This window comes from Panthera onca, chromosome B2 (assembly GCF_046562875.1).
Source record: "Panthera onca isolate mPanOnc1 chromosome B2, mPanOnc1 haplotype 2, whole genome shotgun sequence".
Classification (NCBI taxonomy): Eukaryota; Metazoa; Chordata; class Mammalia; order Carnivora; family Felidae; genus Panthera; species Panthera onca.
This window is the reverse complement of record NC_138343.1, coordinates 62,476,205-62,501,206: the sequence shown is the minus strand read 5'-3', so window position 1 is coordinate 62,501,206 and position 25,002 is coordinate 62,476,205. Positions and strand designations below refer to the sequence as shown.

Sequence of the window (25,002 nt, the reverse complement as noted above, 5' to 3'; positions counted from 1 at the left end):
TCATTACTCCTTGTTCCCTGCCTATACTCTTTCATTACTCCTGCCTATAACTCTTTTCCTAACTTTATTCATTTACTTATTTATCAATGTCATCAGACTAAGTCAAAGCCTAAGGAACACTACTGCGTAAAAATCCACAAATTTTAAGGACATATAAATGTATTTTGGCTACTTTTTTATTTGCTTTCTTTTTTTTTAATTAAGCTCCTTACCTCTGTTTAGAGAAGTAAGTCATAATCAGAATAATATAAATCCATTACATTACTCACTAATCTACCTATGGAAGAATCCTAGATTACTATACATAGCTTCTCATTTGGACTATCATAGTACCATAACCTCAAGCTGAGATAGTAATGTAAAAAACTGTCTGGAAATAGGGAATTCCATAGAAGCATGATCACAGCTAATTTTAAATTTTACCCTATAGATTTATTCCAGGAATGCAAGTCTAATTTAATAGTTTTTTTTTTAAACCAATAAGTAGAATTGACCACATAATAGATTAAAGGATAAAAATAATATCATCTCAATAGATACAACAAATTTTTCCTAAAGTTCAATAAATGTCTATAATAAAAATTCTTAGAAAACTAGGAATAAAGGACAACTTTTTGAATTTTATAAAGGCTATCTGTAAAAACCTAAAGCAAGCAACATACTTAATGGTGAAATATTGAATTCTTTCCCCTGAAGTTGGGAATAAGACAAAAATGTTCCTCTCACCACTTCTACTTAAAATTTATATCAGAAGTTCACTAAATTAAGAAAAAAAAGGTATAATGACTAGAAAGGTAGAAATAAAACTGTCACATTATTCACATTGACATTATATTCATAGAAAATCTTTTAAAAACTGCAAATATTAGAAACAATGAAGTTAGTAGGTTGCTGGATATAAGGTCAATATACAACCATAAGCATATTTGTATTTATAAGAAACAGTTAAAAATTCAATTAAAAGCAGTATTATTTACAATAATACTAAAAATTATATAGATAAAAATAAATGTAGTGTAAGTGCATGAAACACTACAGAGTATGGCTGATAGAAATTAAGGAAAGCCAAATAAATGGAATGATTTACCATGCTCATGAATTAAAACTTTAATATTGGTAAAGAGCTAATTCTCCATATATTTATTTGTATATTCAATTCAATCACAATCACAATCCTAACAATTTTTTAGTGGAAATTGACAAGCTGATTCTAAAATTTAGGTGGAAATTCAAAGGACCTAGAATAGGAAAGGCAATCTTTCCAAAGAAGAACAAAATTGGAAACATACTAACATACTATTTAACTATATCAAGGTAATTAACTAGTATATGGGTATACTATATAGCTCAGGGGGTATTGGCTGATAGGGCCACAAGGATGCTGGAAACATTCTGAATCTTTCTCTATGTTTTTTTTTGTTTTACATCAATTTTAAAACAGAATAAAACTGGTCATTAGGAATTCTCTATACTCAGGAATGTGCATATGTTTAAAGAGGAGCTCACATGCAAAATCCCAAAAGCACACAACAAAAATCCACCACCAAGAGAGGAAGAATTTTTTTCCCAAAGAACAGGAAATAACAGCATTATAAAATAATGTTAAAATAACTATGTTTAAAATCAAAAGGATAAATCAAAGATTTATCAAAGAGATATAAGAAGGAATAGAATCCATAGAATAATGACAAAATATTCTATGTATGTCTTCCTCCCTCCCTCCTCCCCTTCCTTTCTTCCTTCCTTCTTTCCTCCTTCCTTTCCTCAAGGTCTATTTAAATCTAAAACCTATGCCTTTTTCCTTTATCCCACTAAGTGTCCTCCATAAACCATTAGGCAGATTAAAGAAACTATTTCAATTCCCATGTTGTTGAAGAATTTAAAATCAGTGAGGGGTGCCTGGGTAGCTCAGTTGGTTAAGTGTCTGACTCTTGATTTTGGCTCAAGTCATGATCTCATGGTTTGTGAGTTCGAGCCCTGCATGGAGCTCTGTGCAGACAGTATGGAGCCTGCTTGGGATTCTCTCTTCCTCCCTCTCTATCTGCCCTTTTCCGATTCTCTCTCTCTCTCTCTCTCAAAATAAATAAATAAACTTAAAAAAAAAGATTCTAGTGAAAGTATTAGTAAATATAGATTAGAAAGCTGAGCTTCATTAAATCTAAGATAAGTGAATTTATATTCATATTAAAATCCTTTCTATATATTATCATAAAATACAATGATTATAACATCAAAAGAAGCTATAAAGTGCACATACTTTTGCATACAATAACTCTAAAAATATCCAGGCATTGGCCGTGTTGCAAACTAGTGAAACAATAGCCATTAAATATTTTGAAGTAGAAATAGTTAAATCAAAAATTATGAAATCAGCTTCTTTTCATCTTAAATCATAATCTTTTGGTGCAAGCTGACAGTTACAAGTTGGTTTTTTAATTGTGCTTGTTTAAACATAAATATTAATCCTTACCCAGAAAAATAAATAATATAATGAACAAAGCCAATAAACCTAGTCAATACAGTATTTTGATACCTCTGATACCTAAACTCCAAAATATTTCATTTACTTTGGTATTCTAATGCAGTATGTGTGACCTGAACTGTACAAAGGAAGGTTGTAGAATTAACACCCTTTAGTTGTTCTGAAGGAACAGAAATAAAATGTTTACAAGATTGCAAGAGTTTATTATTATACCAGTATGCTGGATTCTGGGTCATGACAATCCAGTTATGTGGCTATAAAAATGAGTCAAAATGCAAATATTGGCCTTATACCCAGAAGATAAATCACTTGAAAGGCTCAGCAGTATCATAAACTGACAATTCAAAGAACTTGTCAGGGTACATTTCTGTCTTATGGTATGAACAAGCCATAAATTCAGACTGCAGACTATATTTTGCCCTTTGTTTTTATGTTGGAAATTGTTTTGGAGACAATTTATGGATAATATTTAAGTTAGATGAATTTTTTATATTAGTGATGAATTTTATGGTTTTAAAGTATAGAGTATAGTTTAGTTGCTATATTTTGTATCCTGAACATTGTTATGTTGGGTAAAGCTGCTCTAAGATCCAGGAGAATATACTCAATCCCATGACAGCTGACAACTATGCTCTTACATGTCTTCCTTGACATTTATTCTATGATTAATGCTAACTACTCAGTAAGGCAGACTGTGGTACATTCAGTAGAGACAGCCAGGATTCACTTAGTGATACCCAGGAGACAAGAGTTAGCTAGGCAAGGAATATATTCCTAAGGAATTTCATTTCTAGGTTTAGGAAAGTTAGTCCAGTATTAGGTGACTGGAGGAAGCAAAGGCCTTCTTGCATTAATAGTTGGTATTGTCATATCTAGCTGCATCATAGTAAAGAAAGAGGATTACTTTTAATTTTTACAAATTTTGGGAGGGAAATTTAGGTTGGAAAACTCTACATGCCTAGTTGCATCTTTTGGGAGGGAAAGGTCTTGTATTTTAGATTTGAGACTTGGGTTTCAGAGCAAGAGAGTTGACAATCAAGGAACTGCTTCTATCATCACTCCCCATATTATTCAATTACCCCTAAAAACACACTGCTTTTGATTCAATGAAGTTAAACAATGTGGACTTATTTCAGTTTAAAGGGTTTTTGGTTTTTCTTTTTGTATATATCTATAAAGCATATTCATATTTATGCTGCAAATTTATATAAACATCATGTCTTAAATGTACCATAGTTGTGTTATGTTGATGCATAATTTAGGTGGTTTGGCCTTATATGCTCCACTGTATGCCCGGGGCAGTGTTGTTTTTAGAGTCATGTTTGAAATTGTTATCACTATTAGTTTTGTTATCTTGGGCCCATTACTTTACTGCTCTGGGCCTCAGTTTCTTCCTTTACAGAATGAGGATAGTAATTATGCCTACTTGGCTGGGTTGTTGTGACACATTTAGTATGATGCATGACAAGGAATAATACACAATAGGCAGCTATTAAAATTTTTAAAAAATTTTAACAAACTCTTATTTTTACAAAGGAAGTTTCCAAAGGTCAGGAACTATATTTATAGACAAATATCTTGGTAGAAACCCACTCTTGCACAATATGCTTAAAGGCTTCTGATAAATGCTGATTGATTGCATGATTCTAAACAATCAGGTGAGAATTATTCAGAATTTAGGAGCATTTTGGTGCCACGGATAAATGAGTCAGTAGAATATAAAGCAATAATAAATTAAAGATTCCATGGCATAATTTAGTAGCTTTTCAATGATCTTCTAACTGTTCTTTGAAAATGGTATTATCTTGCCTTAATCAAATTTACTACTGACATTAAGTGGGGAAATTAAATAAAGATAGTTCTGTGTTTGGTAGGGATGGGTTTCTGACAATAGATCTGACAGCTTAGAACAGGAAGGAGCTGTAACTTTTAAGGGAACAGCATAGAGATCCTCTTGATCATGGAATATGTCAATAGTTATTCATAGATATATTTTATTCCTATGTTTCCTTTGCAAAATAGGCTTTCTGCAAATACAAACATAATCTTGGACTTCTCAAATAAAAAAAGGAAAGGAAAAAAACCCAATCATTGGGATGGCATGGAAAGTAATGTCATGATAATAAATTCAGCTTTGGTTCTGAAGAGACAGAAGACCTGCATGCTTTAATTTTGAGCATCTTCCTTCCTTCCTTCCTTCCTTCCTTCCTTCCTTCCTTCCTTCCTTCATATTTGAGAGAGAGAAAAAGAAAGAGCAGAGGGGAGGCAGAGAGAGAAGGAGAGAGAAAATCCCAAGCAGGCTCTGTTTCATCAGTGCAGAGCCCAATGTGGGATTCAACCTCATGAATTGAGAGATCGTGACCTGAGCCAAAATCCAGAGTTGGATGCTTTAACTGACTAAGCCACCCAGGAGCCCTGATTTTAAGCATCTTCTAATTTTTTTCTTTAGAATAAACATTGTAGTTTCATTTAAAACTAGGCATCAAATTATCTTTGGATTTTTTGAGCATCATGTTTATTCTGAAATGCTAAAGTCTTATAATTAGCTAATTTACAATTACATGGGAAGTTCTTGTGACTTCTTTAGCTATATAACTGGACAAGATAGGATAATCCTTTGTGTTTATTTAGCTTTAAGGCTTTTTGTTGCTCCCTGTGCTCCAAGTTTTCTAAAATCATATGCATGATACAGAGTTTAACTTCAAAATGAATTTCAGATTCTTTTGCCTTGATAATTGCATAATATACCCATGAGATTTATTGTGAAAAATGGCTTATAATGTCTAGAAAGCATTATATATTTATATATATTTAAAATACATATCTTTTAATATTGAATATATATTTAAGTATTATTAGTATTCATATTTATGTAGCAAATCCACATGAAAACAGACTTTTATTTAATGGCAAGTATTATATTGAGATATTGACACCATGGAGTAAGAGAACAGATAGCACTGATCTATTTGAGATACATTGTAGAAATTCTAGCCTTCCCTGTCTTACACAGAGAGAAGCAGAAGAATCAGACTCTAATTGCCAGTATCTACTGTGTTCCAAAGATTCACTTTAACTCCTAGGAATCCTGGAAAGAGATAAAGAAGAGTGAATGACATATCAGGATTATAGTCCATCATATTTTTCTTTCTCTTTTTCAATTCATTTTCCCTTGAGTTTATTTTTAGAAAGTGGTACAAGAAATATTTAAAACTTTAAATTGCTGATAGTTGAATCCTTCATTGAGCACTTTTCCCCTTATAGGCACCAGAACAATCTTCTTTGATTTCTGTGATTCTTAATTTTTTAATTTTCATCTCCTATTTTCTCTTCCATTCTTTTCCTCTTATATAGATTCTTTTTTCTTGCTCTGCCACCACCATTCTTTAAAAAAAAAAATTACAACCAGAAGGGGCTTTTGGGTGGCTCAGTTGGTTAAGTGTCTGACTTAGGTTCACATCATGTTCTTGTGGTTCACAAGTTGGAGACCCACGTCAGGCTCTGTGCTGACAGCTCAGAGCCTGGAGCCTGCTTCAGATTCTGTGTCTCCCTATCTCTCTCTGCCCCTCCTCCACTCAAGTTCTGTCTCACTTAAAAATAAACATAAAAAAAAATTAAGGCAGTTTTATTACTCTAAGTGTAGCAGAGCCTGCTAATTGCCTACTCAATGTCATTCTTTTCTACTTCCTTAGAAACAAACCTGGAATTTACTCCAAGCAGCAGGTAGCATCCCCTATTTCCAGGTTGCAGATAATGGCGGCCATCAAAGTTTTTGAGTATGGCTTCTTAGGAAGACTCCTCAAAGTGGCCTGAATTGGTAGAACATGTGCCTTTTATCTACGCTTTTTCCTTCTTTTTCCTTCCTGGAATGCAGATAAAATTGGCTATAAAGTTACCTTAGAAAGGAAGCTATGTTCTACTGGTAGAGTGGAAAGGTATGAGGAGGCTAGGTCGTTGATAACTCTGGAGCTGCCAGACTAATTCTAGACACCCTTCCTCTAGACCTCTGTTAAATGAGAGAAATAACAATTTGTCTTCCTTAGGCCACCTATTTGGATTATCTATGATACACAGCCAAATCTTGTCTCATAATACATGTATATACAAGATTTTTTGGGGCTGTGTATCATAGAAAATTCAAATACATTTCATATTTTTAAAAATGCCTACTGTGAATAGATGTGTACACATAGGCACACATACACATATATATGTGTATATATATACACTTTCTATACTGTATGGGCATTTTCTAAATATAAAAGAGTATAAAAAATTAAGTAGTCTAGAGCGGTGGCCACCTCTGAGACAGACCTGGAGAAGATGGCGGCATAGGAGGACGCTGGGCTCACCGTGCGTCCTGCTGATCACTTAGATTCCACCTACACCTGCCTAAATAACCCAGAAAACTGCCAGAAGACTAGCAGAACAGAGTCTCTGGAGCCAAGTGCAGACGAGAGGCCCACAGAAGAGGGTAGGAAGGGTGAAGAGGCCGTGCGTGCTCCACGGACTGGTGGGAGGGAGCCGGGGCAGAGGGGCAGCCCGCTGGCCAAGCAGAGCCCCCGAGTCCGGCTTGCAAAAGTGGAGGGGCCGGACAGAGTGTGATCGGACAGCAAGTGGGACTTAACATCTGGAAGGTTATAAGTTAACAGCTCTGCTCGGAGAGTGGGAGGGCTGGAAGACAACGGGAGGGAGAGTTGTTGAGCCCCAGACGACAGAGTGCAGCTTGGCGGGGAACAAATGTGCTCGCCAGCGCCATCTCCTTCGCCCATCCCCCAGCCAAAATCCCACAGGGAACCAGTTCCTGCCAGGGAACTTACTTGCACCGCGCAAACACCCAACGCTGTGCTTCTGCGGAGCCACCCCTCCGGAGGCGGGTCTGACTCCTTCCCGCTGCCACAGGGCCCCTCCTGAAGTGGTTCACAAAAGGAGAAGTGAGCTGAGCCTGCCCCTCCTGCCCCCATGCACCTTGCCTATCCACCCCAGCTAACATGCCAGATCCCCAGCAGCACAAGCCTGGCAGTGTGCAAGTAGCCCAGACAGGCCACGCCACCCCACAGTGAATCCCGCCCCTAGGAGAGGGAAAGAGAAGGCACACACCAGTCTGACTGTGGCCCCAGCGGTGGGCTGGGGGCAGACATCAGGTCTGACTGTGGCCCCACCCACCAACGCGAGTTATTCAAGATAGCACAGGGGAAGTGCCCTGCAGTACCACACCACTCCAGGAACTATCCAAAATGACCAAACGGAAGAATTCCCCTCAAAAAAAGGCCAGGAAATAACGACAGCTAATGAACTGATCAAAACCGATTTAAACAATATAACAGAAAGTGAATTTAGAATAATAGTCATAAAATTAATCGCTAGGCTTGAAAACAGTATAAAGGACAGCAGAGAATCTCTTGCTACAGAGATCAAGGGACTAAGGAACAGCCAGGAGGAGCTAAAGAATGGTATTAATGAGCTGCAAAATAAAATGGAGACAACCACGGCTAGGATTGAAGAGGCAGAGGAGAGAATAGGTGAACTAGAAGATAAAATTATGGAAAAAGAAGAAGCTGAGAAAAAGAGAGATAAAAAATCCAGGAGTATGAGGGGAAAATTAGAGAACTAAGTGATGCACTAAAGAGAAATAATCTACGCATAATTGGTATTCCAGAGGAGGAAGAAGGAGGGAAAGGTGCTGAAGGTGTACTTGAAGAAATAATAGCTGAGAACTTCCCTGATCTGGGGAAGGAAAAAGGCATTGAAATCCAAGAGGCACAGAGAACTCCCTTCAGATGTAACTTGAATCGATCTTCTGCACGACATATCATAGTGAAACTGACAAAATAGAAGGATAAAGAGAAAATTCTGAAAGCAGCTAGGGATAAACGTGCTCTAACATATAAAGGGAGACCTATAAGACTCGTGACCGATCTCTCTACTGAAACTTGGTAGGCCAGAAAGGCATGGCAGGAGATCTTCAATGTGACGAACAGAAAAAATATGCAGCCGAGAATCCTTTATCCAGCAAGTCTGTCATTTAGAATAGAAGGAGAGATAAAGATCTTCCCAAAGAAAAACTGAAGGAATTTGTCACCACTGAACCAGCCCTACAAGAGATCCTAAGGGGGATTCTGTGAGACAAAGTACCAGAGACATTGCTACAAGCATGAAACCTATGGACATCACAATGACTCTAAACCCATATCTTTCTATAATAACACTGAATGTAAATGGACTAAATGCGCCAACCAAAATACATAGGGTATCAGAATGGATGAAAAAACAAGATCCATCTATTTGCTGTCTACAAGAGACTCATTTTAGACCTGAGGACACCTTCAGATTGAGAGTGAGGGGATGGAGAACTATTTATCATGCCACTGGAAGTCAAAAGAAAGCTGGAGTAGCCATACTTATATCAAGACAAACTAGAATTTAAATTAAAGGCTGTAACAAGAGATGAAGAAGGGCATTATATAATAATCATAGGGTCTATCCATCAGGAAGAGCTAACAATTATAAATGTCTATGCACCAAATATAGGAGCCCCCAAATATATAAAACAATTACTCACAAACATAAGCAACCTTATTGATAAGAATGTGGTCATTGCAGGGGACTTTAACACTCCACTCACAGAAATGGATAGATCATCTAGACACAAGGTCAATAAAGAAACAAGGGTCCTAAATGATACATTGGATCAGATGGACTTGACAGATATATTTAGAACTCTGCATCCCAAAGCAACAGAATATACTTTCTTCTCGAGTGCACATGGAACATTCTCCAAGACAGATCACATACTGGGTCACAAAACAGCCCTTCATAAGTATACAAGAATTGAGATCATACCATGCATACTTTCAGACCACAATGCTATGAAGCTTGAAATCAACCACAGGAAAAAGTCTGGAAAACCTCCAAAAGCATGGAGGTTAAAGAACACCATACTAAAGAATGAGTGGGTCAACCAGGCAATTAGAGAAGAAATTAAAAAATATATGGAAACAAATGAAAATGAAAATACAACAATCCAAACGCTTTGGGATGCCGCAAAAGCAGTCCTGAGAGGAAAATACATTGCAATCCAGGCCTATCTCAAGAAACAAGAAAAATCCCAAATACAAAATCTAACAGCACACCTAAAGGAAATAGAAGCAGAACAGCAAAGGCAGCCTAAACCCAGCAGAAGAAGAGAAATAATAAAGATCAGAGCAGAAATAAACAATATAGAATCTAAAAAAACTGTAGAGCAGATCAACGAAACCAAGACTTGGTTTTTTGAAAAAATAAACAAAATTGACAAACCTCTAGCCAGGCTTCTCAAAAAGAAAAGGGAGATGACCCAAATAGATAAAATCATGAATGAAAATGGAATGATTACAACCAATCCCTCAGAGATACAAACAATTATCAGGGAATACTATGAAAAATTATATGCCAGCAAATTGGACAACCTGGAAGAAATGGACAAATTTCTAAACACCCACACTCTTCCAAAACTCAATCAGGAGGAAATAGAAAGCTTGAGCAGACCCATAACCAGCGAAGAAATTGAATCGGTTATCAAAAATCTCCCAACAAATAAGAGTCCAGGACCAGATGGCTTCCCAGGGGAGTTCTACCAGACATTTAAAGCAGAGATAATACCTATCCTTCTCAAGCTATTCCAAGAAATAGAAAGGGAAGGAAAACTTCCAGACTCATTCTATGAAGCCAGTATTACTTTGATTCCTAAACCAGACAGAGACCCAGCAAAAAAAGAGAACTACAGGCCAATATCCCTGATGAATATGGATGCAAAAATTCTTAATAAGATACTAGCAAATCGAATTCAACAGCATATAAAAAGAATTATTCACCATGATCAAGTGGGATTCATTCCTGGGATGCAGGGCTGGTTCAACATTCGCAAATCGATCAACGTGATACATCACATTAACAAAAAAAAAGAGAAGAACCATATGATCCTGTCAATCGATGCAGAAAAAGCATTTGACAAAATTCAGCAACTTTCTTAATAAAAACCCTTGAGAAAGTCAGGATAGAAGGAACATACTTAAACATCATAAAAGCCATTTATGAAAAGCCCACAGCTAACATCGTCCTCAATGGGGAAAACCTGAGAGCTTTTTCCCTGAGATCAGGAACACGACAGGGATGCCCACTGTCACCGCTGTTGTTTAACATAGTGCTGGAAGTTCTAGCATCAGCAATCAGACAACAAAAGGAAATCAAGGGCATCACAATTGGCAAAGATGAAGTCAAGCTTTCGCTTTTTGCAGATGACATGATATTATACATGGAAAATCCGATAGACTCCACCAAAAGTCTGCTAGAACTGATACATGAATTTAGCAAAGTTGCAGGATACAAACTTAATGTACAGAAATCAGTTGCATTCTTATACACTAATAATGAAGCAACAGAAAGAGAAATAAAGAAACTGATCCCATTCACAATTGCACCAAGAAGCATAAAATACCTAGGGATAAATCTAACCAAAGATGTAAAAGATCTGTATGCTGAAAACTATAAAAAGCTTATGAAGGAAATTGAAGAAGATACAAAGAAATGGAAAAACATTCCGTGCTCATGGATTGGAAGAATAAATAATTGTTAAAATGTCAATGCTACCCAAAGCTATCTACACATTCAATGCAATCCCAATCAAAATTGCACCAGCATTCTTCTCAAAACTAGAACAAGCAATCCTAAAATTCATATGGAACCACAAAAGGCCCCGAATAGCCAAAGTAATTTTGAATAAGAAGACCAAAGCAGGAGGCATCACAATCCCAGACTTTAGTCTCTACTACAAAGTTCTAATCATCAAGACAGCATGGTTTTGGCACCAAAACAGACACATAGACCAATGGAATAGAATAGAAACCCCAGAACTAGAGACACAAAAGTATGGCCAACTAATCTTTGACAAAGCAGGAAAGAACATCCAATGGAAAAAAGACAGTCTCTTTAAAAATGATGCTGGGAGAACTGGACAGCAACATGAAGAAGGTTGAAACTAGACCACTTTCTCACACCATTCACAAAAATAAACTCAAAATGGATAAAGGACCTGAATGTGAGACAGGAGACCATCAAAACCCTAGAGGAGAAAGCAGGAAAAGACCTCTCTGACCTCAGCCATAGCAATTTCTTACTTGACACATCCCCAAAGGCAAGGGAATTAAAAGCAAAAATGAACTACTGGGACCTTATGAAGATAAAAAGCTTCTGCACAGCAAAGGAAACAACCAACAAAACTAAAAGGCAACCAACGGAATGGGAAAAGATATTTGCAAATGACACATCGGACAAAGGGCTAGTATCCAAAATCTATAAAGAGCTCATCAAACTCCACACCCGAAAAACAAATAACCCAGTGAAGAAATGGGCAGAAAACATGAATAGACACTTCTCTAAAGAAGACATCCGGATGGCCAACAGGCACATGAAAAGATGCTCAATGTCGCTCCTCATCAGGGAAATACAAATCAAAACCACACTCAGATATCACCTCATGCCAGTCAGAGTGGCAAAAATGAACAAATCAGGAGACTATAGATGCTGGTGAGGATGTGGAAAAACGGGAACCTTCTTGCACTGTTGGTGGGAATGCAAATTAGTGCAGCCACTCTGGGAAACAGTGTGGAGGTTCCTCAAAAAATTAAAAATAGACGTACCCTATGACCCAGCAATAGCACTGCTAGGAATTTACCCAAGGGATACAGGAGTACTGATGCATAGGGGCACTTGTACCCCAATGTTTATAGCAGCGCTCTCAACAATAGCCAAATTATGGAAAGAGCCTAAATGTCCATCAACTGATGAATGGATAAAGAAATTGTGGTTTATATACACAATGGAGTACTACAGGGCAATGAGAAAGAACAAAATATGGCCCTTTGTAGCAACGTGGATGGAACTGGAGAGTGTGATGCTAAGTGAAATAAGCCATACAGAGAAAGACAGATACCATATGTTTTCACTCTTATGTGGATCCTGAGAAACTTAACAGAAACCCATGGGAGAGGGGAAGGAAAAAAAGTGGTTAGAGTGGGAGACAGCCGAAGCATAAGAGACTGTTAAAAACTGAGAACAAACTGAGGGTTGATGAGGGGTGGGAGGGAGGGGAGGGTGGGTGATGGGTATTGAGGAGGGCACCTTTTGGGATGAGCACTGGGTGTTGTATGGAAACCAATTTGACAATAAATTTCATATATTGAAAAAAAATAAGTAGTAGCCAGTTGTAACCCCATTACCTAGATACATGAATTGTTAAAAATGTTTTTCCTTCCATTCTTATTTTTTAGTTTGTTTTTATAAAATTGAGATCTTTATGCTCTTTTATACCTGCCTTTTTTACATTCACAACTATATCATGAACATTTCCACATATCATTAAATATTCTTCCAGAATCTGATTTTAATAATCACATAGTTGTCTAGTTTTTGAATCCACTGCAATTGATTTACCTAATCCCGAATTGTTGGATATTCAAATTGTCTCCAACTTCACAAATTTCTTAAATTAAAAAAAAAATTTAATGTTTATTTATTTTTGGCAGAGAGACAGAGTATGAGTGGGTGAGGGGCAGAGAGAGGGAGAGAGAGAGAGACACGGAGTGAGAGTCAGGGAGGTGCAGAGAGAGAGGGAGTCACAGAATCCAAAGCAGGCTCCAGGCTCTGAGCTGTCAGCATAGAGCCCAACGTAGGGCTGAAACTCACAGACTGCAAGATCATGACCTGAGCCGAAATTAGACCCTCAACCGACTGAGCCACCCAGGCACCCCTCTTAAAAATTTTTAATCAATCTTTCTATATATCTGTGATTATTTCTTTAAAATCTTTTTTAATGTTTATTTTTGAGACAGAGAGAGAGAGAGAGAGAGCATGAGCAGGGAACGGGCAGAGAGAGAAAGAAACAGAGAATCTGAAGCAGGCTCTGTGCTGTCAGTGCAAAGCCAGATGTGGAGTTTGAACGCATGAACTCTGAGGTCATGACTTGAGCTGAAGTCAGGTGCTCAACCGAATGAGCCACCCAGGCACTCCTATGATTTTTTCTTTATAATAAATATATGGACATTACATTGTTATTCATAGTTTAAAGTGGCATAAACATTTCTAAAATTCTTAGTAAATTTGGTCAAATGGTCTTCCAACAAGGACATTCCCTTTGTCACTAATACAACGTATGTCCATTTAATGTATATAAGTTCCTTAAGAAAAAGTGGTCTCTCTTTTTTCACAGAGTTTTGCTAATTTGATTACTAATCAAATCAAATATTTTTGATACATTCATAGGAAATTGTCACCTTATCAGTTTATAGAAGTAGCGATAAGGATATCAGTTTATAGAGATTAAGGATATCAATATTTTAGTATTAATTTACATTGTCTTGCCTGGCACCTAGTAAACACTTAACAGATGTTTCTTGATTGCTGACATTTTTCTTTTAATATTTAATGGTTGGAACACAGGAAAGGGATACATTTTGGGTTTTAGCAGAAAATAAGGGAGAGGAGTTCTGTTTTATGTAAGTTGTTCTGGGGTTTGGCAAGGCATCTAGAGCTGTCCACTATAGCAGTCTCCAGAGAGGGCTGTGGGCACTCACTGTGGTATATGAAGAAAATATGAAAACTTCCATTTGTATTTATTTTTAATTTTTAAAGAAAGGAATTAAGCTTTAATAAGTGTCACCTTTAAGATATACACTGGCTGTGGCTCTGGGTTCTGTACCAGGATTTATTATGCACCGTAAGTGATGTTTCCTGCACAAAGAGTTTAGTTCTGCACTGAGGGTGAGTAGATGGTGAAATCCTCACGTGTCTAATCAGGGCCCTGCCACACAGTGACATTATTAACAGAATTTATTATTGCTTTATCTAAATATACTTTAGGAAATGGGAAAGAGGCTTAAATACCAATATGGGAATTGTAGTTTAAAAATTATATCCATACTGGGGCACCTGGGTAGTTCAGTCAAGTCAAGCATCTGACTTTGGCTCAGGTCATGATCTCAGTCCGTGAGTTTGAGCCCTCCATCAGTGCTGACAGTGTGGAACCTGCTTGGGATTCTCTTTCTCCCTCCCTCTCTCTTTTTTTCTCTCTCTCTGCCCCTCCCACCACACGTGCTTGTTCTGTCTCTCAAAATAAATAAACTTAAATTTTTAAAAATTATATCAATACTGTAAGTGCATGTACAGCACAATAAAAGTATTAGAGCTGACACTTCTCTATGTCAGCCATATTCCATGTTAAAAGTAATGATCATCTGCTCAGATTTGACAGGATCCGCCAAATACATTCACAATTATTCACACCCAAGTTTTATATTGAGTGAGAAAATAACTGCCTTTTGTATTACAGAAAGAATATATTGAAAATGGGTATTTGGAAATCTTTTAATCATTTCAGCAAGAAGTGTGCCATTGATAAAAGGTTGTATATAGACACACACACAAACTGTGTGTGCACACGTGCATTTAAGAAACTTAGAGACAGAATTCTCTACACTCTTTTAAAATGTTCTATATTTATTGTTTATTTGAATCCACTTGTTAAAAATAAAAACAAGCAACACTGTCTGGTGAATTTTCAAGGACAATTGATTAAAATCAGGGAAAATTCATATTTACTAGTTGAGTATTTGCTTTCAAAGACTGCCGTGACCAAATGACAATGTCTCACATAAATATCAAAATAAACTTAACTTAGAAACTGACCTAGAATCTAATTAATGTATAACAAAATATTAAGATTTTCAAAATTAGAGCAGAGGATTCAATCACATTGCACTCAACATGTTTGGGCAATGTTCATAAATAAACTTAAAGGTATTGGAAATATTATATTGAAAATATTTGTTTATTCTCATTTAAAATTATTCTATCTTTGAATAAGTATTATAAAGTATGCAATATGTTAATATATTAGTAAAATTATAAATAATTATACATATATTGGTAGTATACGATCAAAATTTTGTACTGATTGGAAAACATTATAGAAAAAGCTTGGAGACTGTTGAGTGAGTAAAAAGTTGGAAATTAGAATGAGAGATTGCCCTTTTGCAGTTAATTTGTTGATTAAATTCATCCAGCGATTGCATGTTGAATGAAAAAAGGACTAACCAGAGAGTTCCTCTGTCTCATGACTCTTTTTTTTTTAACATGTATTCATTTTTGAGAAATGGAGAGAGACAGAGCATGAGTGGGGGAGGGGAAGAGAAAGGGGGAGACACAGAATCTGAAACAGGCTCCAGACTCTGAGCTGTCAGCATAGAGCCAGACGTGGGGCTCAAACTCACAAACCATGAGATCATGACCTGAGCTGAAGTCGGAAGCCCAACCGACTGAGCCACCCAGGAACCCCTGTCTAATGACTTTTTTCAGTTGAGTTATAGGTAGAAGCCTATAGGAAACAATCCACAGAGTCTATACTCACAACCAGAGTAAAAATGTGAAGGGCTTTGTGTTCAGCAGTCTCAGTTTGGATTGTTTCCACCATTCCCTAGTTGTGTAATTTGGGCAATTTATTTCTCAGAAACTCAGTCTCCATGTAAATAAAATATAAGCAATACCTAATTCTTTCTTTTTAAGTTTATTTATTTTGAGAGAGAGAGTGCACATGCACAAGCCAAGTGGGGGAGAGGCAGAGAGGGAGAGAAAGAATCCAAAGCAGGATCTGCACTGTCAGTGTGTGAGCCTGATGCAGGGTTAGAACTCATGAACTGTGAGATCATGACCTGAGCTGAAATCAAGAGTCAGTTGCTTAACTGACTGAGCCACTCAGGCATCCCAAGTAATACCTAATTCTTAGGACTACTTTGAGCATTTCTTAGATAATGTATGTGAGATACTTTGTATCCTGCTTGGCACACAATAGGTACTCAACAAGTGACATTTTTTTCTTACAACGTTCTTCACAAGCACATTTTCAGTAGTCCATTTACTCAATGTGATGCCATTATTTGAGAAACTGAGTATCCTAGTAATTATCAGGTGAGGCTGAATTTCGTTTGAGAATAGGAGTTACTATCATTCCTTTCATTTTCATTGCTAAAGTGATATGAGCTGGTATTTAGTCCAATTTTACAGTTTTGGATATATTTCTACTTGGTATGTAGGGTTATTAAAGATTCATTTTACCTGTAGTCTGCTCCAAAAGCATTTATGTTTTATTTTATCTCTGATCCCAGGCCATCTTGCATCTTAAATCCTTTTATTAGACTAGACATCACATCTCTTTGATTTCCCCCTTTGCTATTTATCAAATCATACTGCTTTATAAAAATATCCCCATGTAGTTTTATCTTACCCTCCCATCTCTCCACCCATCCCCATTGTGCTCAAGACTGACTACTTTTAGACCATCTGTTCTTTAGACAGAACACTGCTTCTGAACAGTGCTGCCTCCCTACCAGCAAATCTTGGAAACATCTTTTGTAGGCTTTCCAGTTTATCTGCAGGTGCTGAGAAATTCATATTTTATCATCCCCAAGGGTACAAATGCTATTCAGAAAACCCAACCATCAACCAAACTTTGTGCTTAATTATTGCTGTCAGTCACCTGTCAGCAGAAATGGTGTGCTCATCTTTGGCTTTTCATCTATAAACCTAAGAATATGGAAGAAGACAATGAAGAGGATGAGGTTAAGGATAATGGCAGGCTAACTTGAGTCTTTACCTAGAGATCCCTGGATGTCCCCTTCCCACTCAAATCTTTCTCATCGTCTCCTTGTGATTCTTACAGACTCCTGTGGTTCATATCTCTGCTTGCCTCCCCTGAAACCCAGGCCCTGCCTGGGTCCAACTCTCAAACCCCATAACATAGGTAGGAGGAAAGGAAGAACCATGTGCATCATCAGCTCTTTCTTTTATTATTATTATTATTATTATTATTATTTATTATTATTATTATTTTATTATTGACATAGAACTGACATATAACTGTGTAAGTTTAAGGTATATAATGTGTTGATTTAATACATTTGTGTATTGCAATATGATTGCCACCATAGCATTTAGCCCAAACCTCCATCATGTCCCACAATTGTCATTTCTTTTCTGTGGTGAGAACATTTGAGATCTAGTTTCTTAGCAACTTTGAAGTGTATGACACAGTGCAGTTAACTATAATCAGTGCCAAGCATCAGATCCTTGGAACTTATTCATCCTCTAACTACAAGTTTGTATCTTTTGAACAACATCTCCCAAATTCTGCCTACTCCCTCACTCCCATCCCCTGGTAACCACCATTCTACTCTCCATCTCTACAAATACTGTATGATATCACTTACATGTGCAATATAAAAAAATCAGCTCTTTTCTATGGCAGGAGAAGAGTTTTTATTTCCATTAAGAAAAAATTTCAAATGGGGTGGCCTCTTATTATTTATTTGTTAATAAACCACTTGTATTATGTGTTTTATTTATTTCTATCTCCTTTTCTCCAAGATCTTAGGGCAAACTCTGGAGGACTGACTTGGAAAATGAGAGAGACACCCACACTGTCATGCCTCAAATCCATGGTTCCTAAATCTGGCTGCACTCAAAATCATTTGGGAAAGTTTCTTTTTAATTATATGTTCTGAACCTCAACTAAGTTCCTAAAACTTACTGAATGTGAATGTCTGGGCTGGGGTTCAGGAATCCCACCAAACATTTCACCTCTGAGTGACGGTCAATGAATGTTTCTGAACTGCGTTCAAAAATCATATTGTTTGCCTACCTCAGAGCAAGGTTTGTGCTTCCTTTCTCCCGTATTTCTTTCTACAACCTCCTGTTTTGAGCTTTCCCATAAGTGGCCTCCAAACCTCTCCTTCTTCATTTCACATGATTACAGTAGGTAGAACAAGGAAATTAAAGCTAAAGTATAATTGCAAGGACAAACACAAATTAAAAATAAGAGGCCTGATTCTCCCTGTAGAAAATAAGGGAAGATCCCCATCCCTTTCCTTAGAGCATTTACTTTAAAAAACTCATAATTGTATGTTCTTTCTCCTCTCTTTAAAATTTTATAAATCCTTTTGAAAACTGCATAGGCCATTTGTAGGGATGTTTTTCTCAAGGACCCAGGAGTCAGTTCTTTGAAATGTAAACATCAAGGGAAATAGCACCCCTGTCTCTGGGTTTCCGTGGGAGGTCAAAGCCTAACTTTGGTGGGTGCCTTGCTCCAAGTTACAAAATGGCTTCCTGTCATAAAAATATGAAAGGCTTGTTTTTTCTCTGGTTAAAGCCAATTACCTAACTCGGATGGTCTCTCCAACTATCAGGTAAAGTTAGGAGAAACTGGGTGTGATAAATAGTGCTATCAAGTCCTCTTATTTAACGACTAGTTATTTATCTTGAAAACATACACAGAATGGGTTATGTCTGCTTAGCTTTTTGAAAGGGTGAGATTTTGTTTTGTCTTTGCAATCCCCTCCCCCCAGCAGACTGCTTGTGATGCACATCACATGCTAATTTTATATTTAGCCAATAATAAAAGTGTTTTCTCTCTCTACTACCTTTGTGGAGAGGATTTCTGTGTTGGGAGAAGATTTTGTTTTTAATTCTGTTTCCCCAACATAATCAGTTAAGGGAGGGCTCATGAAGGAGAGAAGAGTGTTTACAGTGACTAAGATAAATTTCACTGATTGGAGTAGGCTCTGAAGAAGACAGGGAGAAGAAATAAGGGAAAATGGACTGTAATAAAGTATCTTGGAGCAGATGGGGCAGAAATGTAGAGGATATCTAAGTACACCTAAGAAGGGTGGTTATGTTAAAATAAAAGTCAGTGCATTTTGTTCCTATTTTCATAGTTAACTTAGGGTTGAGGTCTAAGAATGAAGCATCTGGAAGCTGTGGCTTTCCTCAAGGCAGGCTGAGCTTGGCTGAGGGCCTGAAAGGGGGGAAAAAGTAAGATTTCTGCCTCAAACCAAAGCTGATGGTAGCCATGCAAACAGTTATAACTTAATGACATATTCTTCTGGAGAAAAAGAAAATTTCTGACAAGCACTTCAAAAAAGTAACAACAACTGACAAAGAAATCAAGAAGATGAACAAAGTGTTCAGCAAAATTGGAAGAGTGAGTCTTTGGGGAGATGGATAGGAACACTTTAACAAAAACAAACAAAAGATTTGAGAGACACTCTGTTCCCATGCCGTCTGACAAGTTTCTGCCTCTTCCATTATCTCACTCCCCTCTGTTGATAGGCAACTGTCTGCTTCCCCAGGGGAGTTTGGCCAGAGAGCTACCTCAAATGCTAAGTGCAAAGAATTGGGAGCCAGCAACTTTCATGCACTCAAAAAATGAAGTTCTCATTCAATTTTCCTTTCAGCCGCTCATGATGCTTATCTGTAGGTAGGCTTTTGGCTGACGCTGGAATCAATTCATTTGTAAGAATGTTCTAAGAGCTCTGCTGTACTCTAATGTGAACAGACAGACAACATATCCCCGTTTAAGAACTGTGGGCTGGGTTGACATAAATGGCCCCATACCTTGTGGTTAAAGATTTAGTCTACCGTCTGCAGTTCCATAGGGAGCACACTGCCTGGATGTTGGTTCAGGTAACATTTGAGTTCTGACATTGGAGTCCTTGACAAGCTAGTATGTTTCTGTTTGCTTGGTGAACTGGGACAAGTATAAACATTATCTGATAAACTTTTTGTTTCTTAGTTTAAATATATATGTCTAAGGTGCTATTACTTAGGCAGAAGGTATGATAGTATAACTTCTGGGGCCTCAAAGCATCTAATAAATAATAAAAGCAAAAACTAAAAGTGGAATTAGACCCATTTATTTCAGTGAGAGCACAGCATATCTGTCCAATTTATCATACATAATGGTAATGTGCATTGTCTCATGATGGCTTTCTTAGGTAGCACATAACTCTTTGCCTAAATGCCCATCATATGCAGTTTTGTTTGACTTGCCCTGGGACAGATCTTTCTTTGGCTGGGCTTACATATTATGATTCAGGTATCAGAAGACATTCTGAGTTTAAAGGATGAGAACCTATGATCTCATGAGTAAGTGTGGCTCACTTTTGCCCAAATTTATTCAAATAAATCCATCAGGTATTTTGTGGTTGTATACAGTGTGAGAAACCTGGAAATAAAAGTAAAACTAAATAATCCTAATCCTTTAAAAGTCTACACTCTCCTTTAGCATAATGGTTCAAAACACATGATTCAAAGAATGTAATACAGTATATACAATCTTAGTTGTTTGAATATATTGCACTTAATTTTAAGTCGTGAAAAAAAGCATGCCTCAGGATATGGATAGAACTTTAATTGCCTTGAATAATTTGTAAAATGTGGTCAATGGAGGAGGAGAGAGTGGGCAATCCAGCATGAGCTAGCAGCATTAGCAAAAGAATGGAGGTGTGGGAATAATCATAGCCAATTCAGCAAGTTATAAAGGTACTAGCTTCTCTGAAAAAAAATTCCTATTGGAAAGCACATCACCTAGGATGAATCACAAGTGACAGACAAATCCTAATTAATGGAGGATCTTGTTTGACATAGAACTGTGTTTCTCATTCATGTAAAAATCCAGAGGTATGTGGTCTAAGGATAGTGGAAACACTTTGATGTCAAGAACCCAGTATCTTTCCATTGTGTTGGTCTGCTATATATGAACTCCATGTCCAAAATCATCTTATAGCACATGTTGGCTTTCCCAGTTTTCCTGGCATCATTCTAGCTAGAAAGGAGGAGGCAAAGGGAAGAGAAGGGCATGTTCCTTCCTTTAAAGGTACTTCTTTCCTTTAAGGATTGCTTCCTGGAAGTTGCATACACAAGTCCAATGGATTCTCATGGATTCCTTTGCTTACACCAACATTCAGGGGAAGCTGAGACATGTAGTGTTCACTTCAGGCTAAACACACAGGTCATGTGTTCAGCTGAAAAAAAAAAGAGTGGTTTTATTGCTAGAGAAAGTAAGAATGGCGATGGGGAAGAACCATCAGTGCCACAGTAAGTGATGAGGAAAAAGGTAGAACACTTTGAGTCTAGATCAGGGCTCTGCAAAATTTTTTTCTGTGAAGGAGTACATAATAAATATTTTAGGCTTTTTGAGCCATATAGTCTTTGGCATAACTATTTAACTCTGATGTAGGCAGTGGTACAAAAGCAGCCATAGATAATAAGGATGATGGATGTGTTCTAATAAGTCCTGATCGACACAAAGCAGATTGAGAGTAAAATGTGGCCATGTACTGTAGTTTTCTGATTCCTGGCCTAGATTACAAATGTGATTTTTATCAATAAGAGTCTGAAAATTTCATGTGAAGGGCAATGTGAGGAAAGAGCATGCCATGGCAGAAGGACCACTGAGCTACTATTTGGGAGATCTTGGGTCCAATCCTAGCCAATGACAAATTAGATTTGCAAATTTGAGAACTTTTTTTGCCTCACAGAGTAACAATTCCCTCATTTTGATAATGAGAGGATTGAACAGAAACTCTCTAAAGTTACTTTCAATTCTAAAAGACAATGGAGATGGAATTAAGATGTCTAGTTGGAAAAGTTTTGTAGGGATTCTGATGTGAAATGGTGAAGCTAGGGCAATAAACAGGAAAAATTTTAAAGGCATTTTAAAAGAAAAATAAACAGAAAACAGATGATGATTAATTAGATAAGGGGCTTAACATTAGTCATAAAATGCCTGCCAGGTTTTGACCAGGGTGACTGAGGGAATGTTGGTCTCATACCAAACAAAGATAGACACATAGAAGGAGATTCCATCTCTAGTAAAAATCCCAAGGAGATTTTTCTTCCCCAACCCAGCTTTTTCCTTTTATGTCAGGGATCAGCAAACTTTTTATGCAAAAAGCCAAACAGCAAAATATTTTAAGCTGTATGTCCCCTACAGTCCCTGTCACAATGACTCCATTCTGCCCCTGTAGTGTGACAGCAGCCATAGACAATATGTAAGCAAATGGGCTTGGCTGTATTTTAATAAAATTTTATTTACAGACACTGAAATTTAAACTTCATATAATGTTTATGTATCCCAAATTATTTTTCTTCTTTGATATTTTTAACCATTAAAAATGTAAAAGCTAGTTTTAGCTTTTAGGCTCTACAAAAACACGTGATGGCCCAAGATTGGTCCCCATGAGCCATAATTTGCCTACTCCTGTTCTATGTGCAAGCAATTCTCTAGCAATATGACTTCAGACCTCTCAATACTATTACCTGGTTTGGGAGTCTGGAGAGAGAAACTGGACATGTTTAGCTCTACCCCTTCTGTTCCCTTTGCTACACTCCATTCTGCTACACTCCATTCTGTTCCTCCAGAGAGGCTCTGCCAAATTTGGGGATGTGATACACCATGTATTAAGCAAAACTCTGGTCCAATACTAGGTACATGTGTTGATTTCTGGAGTTCAGTATTAAGAAATTCATGGTCTACAGACATCAACTACTTCCTTCAATTGAGATATATTTGGGTAATATTTTGACCTATAACATATTGATCTTATTGGGTTCAGAATTTGAACAGCAAGAGGGGAACTACTTATCACATTACCTCTAGGACCTTGAAAATTGATATCTGTTCCCAGGGATTAACAAATCATTGTTTCAGAGACTTCATCACAGACATTACTAACTGGAAGAGTGCCTAGAACATATTAGTGCAAAAATGAATGAATGTGTAAATGCTAAAGCATGGGAAGGTCTAACTGGACACTTGGTATAGGATTCTGAATTGAGATGGGGGGACAGAAGTCAGCTGGGTGTGACCAAAACTGGGGCTATCCTCCTGCAGTTTTGAAACTGCCTAGCAGCTGATGTATATGGCTGTCAATACTTCTTAATTAAGTTATTAGGATTAACAGGAAAGACTGAGATGACTGAGAACTGGATTTAAACCATTAGACTCTTCCTATTACAGAAATATTGAATTCACTTTAGAGACATAAACAAAACTAATATATGCTTTTTAAATTTTGAGGGGTTGTTTGAGAAAAATAGTTAACTTCTTTTTAAGAAGAAGTGTGCCTTTGTACATCTCGGAGGCAAAGAAGGAAAATCCATGAATAAAGAGATTTATTTGGATTCCTAATTAATGCATATAAATACAACAGGCAAATTGACAGCAATTACTAAAATTGCCATTCAGATCTAAAACCTGAGTCAAAGGACTTTACATTTTAGCCTTTGTAAGCAATCTGGCTTCCTCTCTTCATTTACTCCCTCTTAAGGTTTCTTCTCTCTCCTAGATGAGTTGGTCTAGAAAAGACCTTGAACCTGTATCCCACTATGTGGCATCTGTGTGTACATAGTATTTCCCACACTTGGTATACTCCACCTCGACTCTTCAAATGAAACAACCCTTCCTTCAACATGCAGTCCAAGTTTCACATCCTTGAGGATGTCCTCCCGACTACCCCAACTCTGATTCATTTTCCCCTACTTTAAACTTATAGCATAAAAAAATCTATTCCATGTGTTCACCAAGATGGATGTTGTTAACATTCAAGACCTATGCCCACTGGGCATGCACAGATCTTGGCAAAACTATATAGGAGTGTTTTCTGGATCTACAGACTCATTTTGTTGCATAGTCTTTATAAAATTATTTAAATGCATTGAGTAGCTATTGACACACTGGTAATAATTTCTCTTTGTGCAGTTGGGCTTAATTAAAACAGATAGTGGCATATATTCATTTTCCAGAGTTTTACTGTAACCCCATCCCTTTCTTCCTGTTTAAGAAAGCCTAGCTGAATACCAGTGAAAGTGAGGCTTGGTGTTAGGAGGTATTTAATTTATCTATTGCTGAGAAACAAGCCAGCCAAAATTTAATGGCTTAAAACAATTATTTAATTTTGCTCACATATCTGCAATTTGGGCATGGCTTAGTGGAATGAGCTCACTTGGTGACAGAAGAGGGTGATTCAATGGGGGTCTGGAAGGTCTGCTTCCTAGATGGCTTCCACACATGGCTGGCAAATTGATGCTGGCTGCTAGCTCGGCCAGAGCATGGAGACAAAGGTGTTAGTCCTTTCCATGTGAGCCTCTCCCTGAGCTGCCTGGGCTTTCACACAGGTGATAACTGGTTTCCAAAAGCAAGTATCCCAAGAAAACAAGGCAAAAAGCACATGGCATTTTTATGCCCTTGCCTCAGAAGTCACTTAATATTGATCTTCCCTAGTCTGTTGGTTAGGCAGTCTCAAAAACTTACCCAGGTTTAAGAGTAAGGAACATAAATGCTATTTCTTGTTAGTGTGTGGCAACATTCTAGAACAGGATGTGAGATAGGAGGTATTGTTACAGGCATCTTTGGAAAATACAATATGTTACAATGGAGATAGCTTTAAATGACATTAACAACTGATTGTAACACACTGGTATTTTAACATTTTAATAGAGGATCTGCAGACTTATAATTCTATGTTCCAGATTTAGTTTTAAATTTATCTTATTTTCTCATTACCTTATGTGTGTATATCTTAAACCCCAAGCTAGATTAAAGGTAAAGAACTATACCATGTCTTATAATTTTTTTTAATGTGTATTTATTTTTG

The 25,002-nt window shown here is 37.2% G+C and overlaps 1 long non-coding RNA gene across 1 annotated transcript; it reads right to left on the bottom strand.

Annotated features, from left to right (window-relative positions):
* Positions 1-5,425: 5,425 nt before the first annotated feature.
* Positions 5,426-24,708, bottom strand: LOC144616265 (uncharacterized). The gene is made up of 3 exons (XR_013555407.2): positions 24,660-24,708; positions 6,183-6,345; positions 5,426-5,570 (listed from the first exon to the last, which is right to left on the bottom strand). It is a non-coding gene; the product is annotated as an uncharacterized LOC144616265 (long non-coding RNA).
* Positions 24,709-25,002: the final 294 nt, after the last annotated feature.